The sequence below is a fragment of the Priapulus caudatus genome, unplaced genomic scaffold (assembly GCF_000485595.1).
Source record: "Priapulus caudatus unplaced genomic scaffold, Priapulus_caudatus-5.0.1 Scaffold94, whole genome shotgun sequence".
NCBI lineage: Eukaryota > Metazoa > Priapulida > Priapulimorpha > Priapulimorphida > Priapulidae > Priapulus > Priapulus caudatus.
In genome coordinates this window covers 213,306-217,080 of record NW_014577155.1, presented here as the reverse complement: position 1 = coordinate 217,080, position 3,775 = coordinate 213,306, and positions in this window count along the sequence as shown.

Here is a 3,775-nt window from a genome sequence, read left to right as displayed (position 1 = left end):
TCTCTCTCTCTCTCTCTCTCTCTCTCTCTCTCTCTCTCTCTCCTCCTCCTCTCTCCCCTTTCGCTCTCTCTTTCTCGCTATTTCGTACGCTCACACGAGTCGTCGATACAGTCTCCTACGAGACGGATGATATCAGAGATGATGATGGTAACCCTACCATTTTCCAATTCTTACTGTAGGTTTTGCGAACTTTTCTCCTTCACCAGATGCAGTGTCGTAGTTAATTAAATGAGGAAGCCTATGCCGGGGACGGAATTTCTCAAGGGTTAAGGAGTTACGCCATCCGATGCTCATTGACCAATACGTATGGAATTGTAGCGAATATTGCAGTATTGAACTGTATCGGATTTCGCTGTAGTGTTTTAACGATAAAAATAATTCGAAGTTTGTACACCCTTCTTTTTTCGTTTACCCTTCTACGTATTTCTTACTGACCACATGCTATATTACGATAACCAATTTTTAACCGAAAGCAATATTACCGCACTAAAGACGCCACGTGTCGTGACAACGCCTCTCTCGCGACCTTGGTCATTTCTTGTGGCACGTGGGAGGAAAGGGTTAAAATGTATGCGTGTGTGCGTACGTGCGTGTGTACCGTTATTTTCTATGCCAGCATCCGATCTAGGCAGGTGGAATCCACCTCGATTCGTGCTAATGAAGAGAATTCCCCCGCTGTGCGTATTTCATTCCAGCAGCGAGCCCGTATACAAAGTGTGGCCGTCTCTTTATACTAGACGATGACGCGTGTGGGGGTGCGCTCTCTCTCTCTCTCTCTCTCTCTCTCTCTCTCTCTCTCTCTCTCTCTCTCCGCTTACCACCTCTTCTCTCTCTCTCTCTCTCTCTCTCTCTCTCTCTTGCTGTCTCTCGCGCGTTCTATTTCTTCACTCTTCGCTCTCTCTCTCTCACACACACATACTCTCTTCCCCTCTCTTTCTCTTCCTTCTCCCTCTCTCCTCTGTATGCGTATGTACAATAGATACGCGTTAAACTCGGCGACTGGTGGTGGATGGAAAGCACCGCTATCGGCTCATAGCTTATCGAGGTTAGCTAGGTCCTATCCTGTCATTAGCATCCGGGTATCAAGGCTGGAAAGTTTCTAGCCTTTCATCAGCAACGCTTCGCATCTCTCTCTCTCTCTCTCTCTCTCTCTCTCTCTCTCTCTCACTCACTCTCTCTCTCTCGCTACAGCACTGGGTGTCGGTCACCTGTCTATAAATTACAATTTTGGCTTTACCTTTAATCGACCCTCGTGTACAGGTTTTACGGCTGGTCATCCAAACGTGCTTGGTGCGAGAGCGGGGAAATGTAACGGTGCGGGTCGGTGTGCGGCAGCTTTGTTTACAGCTATGTCGTACGATATACTTCATTGCTTCCTTCTTCCCACCCTCGAGTCCCATTCCGTCTCATCTGCCACGTATTTTTGTGTTTGCATTGATTTGAATAAGCAGAGTAAATCGCCTGGAAGAATCGCGTGGAAAAGCGCACGAGAGAGGCAATTGCCGCAGTATTATTAGTATTATTTGTCATTATTAGCTCCTGGTATTATCATTACAGACGCAGCGATATAGATATACATAGTGTATCGTAACATGCGGAGCACCTTTTCTTTGTGATAGCTGCGTTGCTTCTCGCTCTCCCTCTCGGCAAAGCGTGTACAATACCCGCCCCACGTAACTTGCATTTACATCTCTATGCGTCGCGTGTGTCGGCGTGTATGTTTTCGTTTCGGGCCCACTTCCCCCTCCTTCCTCTCCATCCCCTCCCTCCCGATTTACAACGAAAGCGGTTTGCTATTGAGACGGAAAACGCCACTTAATTCACCTCGTGCGTGCGCGCGTCAGTGTGTGCGGTAAAATTCCCCATCGTGCGTTTACTCCCGGCTCGCGGTATTACAGTCCTATTAGGTCTTAGGTAGGTAATGTAGTGGCGAGGCTACGGGCTGGGCCGTTTTCTACCGAGCACGCATCGTGCATGTGCCCCCCCCTCCTCCCCTCCTCATCTCCCCTGCCTACGTGCGTGCTGTGTGCGCGCGCTCCCGTGTGCCAGAGAGAGAGAGAGAGAGAGAGAGCGAGAGAGAGACGCGTACATGCACTACGTGCCCAAACAAAGAACCAGTTATAGCATTGCTCCATTTTCTCCGGGGGCTGACCTCAAATACAGCGAGACTAGCTGCCGTGTCGTGCTGCGACTACCGCTGCTGCTGCTGCTGCTGCCCACCCAGCTGGGCAGGCAGAGGCAGGCAGCGAGGCAGGCAGGCAGGCAGGCAAGCAGGCAGTGTTGGCACCGTTTTCCGTTCGGCCGAATGTCTTCGTAACCTGATAGTAATGCCTACGAGACCCACTATCTTCTCTGCTCTCTCTCGTAAGGTGTGTTGTGAGTGTCTGATATTCAGCGCCGGTACGGGAGATTACGGTACCATATATTTGCTAATATATTACTAATCGTGCGGTCAATAAATCAATATTTACAGAGAGTATAGCTAAAACATGGTTATAGTATCTAGCAATTTTAGAAATCTTTAAGCATGCGCTAAATTCACTTCCGCGCGCAGAAGTTGCGTATTATTTGACTTATCGTTGACGGGTCGTCAATAAACTCTAATATTCACAGAGAGTGATATGAATTCAAGCCGGTACGGAGATTCATTTGCATAATAGATTCTAATTACCTAATAGCACACATGTCTAGCTATACTCTCTGGATATATTGAGTTTATTGACGCCCGATTAGTCAATATATTAGCAAATAACTGCTACCGTTTCTCCCGACACGCTGAACTATAGACCACCCCGGGGTTATGCTCGCTGCTCTCTCGCGCATGCGGCAGTGAGTAAGACAACGCACTGGCCTAGGACAGACACCGATGGAGTACTTTTCAGGCCACTCATATGGCTACTTTCAGACTGGAAGGCGCGTAGCGCAGTCGGAGTACATCTTACTCTGATGTGGGTTTAGCCTTCCAGTCCAGTCACTCGTAAGCACTTCGAGCTAACCTGGTTGTCACAGTCTAGGTTTTCAGTCCACTCATGGGTAGTACCTTCGGGAATTTACATCTGCCTTTCGCGTGGAGGAATTTTGATAAAAAAAAAAAAAAAAAAAAAAATAAAAAAAAAAAAAAAAAAAAAAAACGTACTAATCTGCTAGTTTCACTCCACTCACGTATGGTCTAGTGTATGATTAATCATGGCTAGTATGCAATCCGGGTTACGCGTGTAACGTATACAGGCAGTACTACGGTTAACTTAGGTGAAGTCTACGGCCATAGTGTTAGTTTCAGTGCATTCTCTCTCACGCTACCTTCAGAATGAGGTCTTGAGCTAAGGAATGAGCTACGCTCGCTGGAGCCTCCCCCCTCCACTCCCCTCCCTCTGCCGCCACCTTCTCTTGTGCTAGTTAAGCAACGGTACGGGTGGCGTTCTGTTTACCTGCTAGCTTCCTATTATTACTTCTGATAGTACGTAGTGTGTTCCCCCCACCACCTCAACCACCACCACCTCATCCACCACCAAACCAACCCTCGCCTCTGCTGCTGCTGCTGCGGGTGCAGGGACGAACGGTGCAGGCACCGCGCGTGCTGCTGCGGTCTGCCGTGACTGAGTCAGGGCTGTTACGCTAGACCGAGTCTATCTCTCTTTCTCTCTCGCCTCTCGCTCTCTCTCTCCTCTCTCTCTCGCTCTCTCTCGCTCTCTCTCTTCTCCTCGCTCTCTCGCTCTCTCTCTCTCTCTTCTCTCTCTCTCTCTCTCTCTCTCTCTGCTTTCTTGCGCTCTCTCGT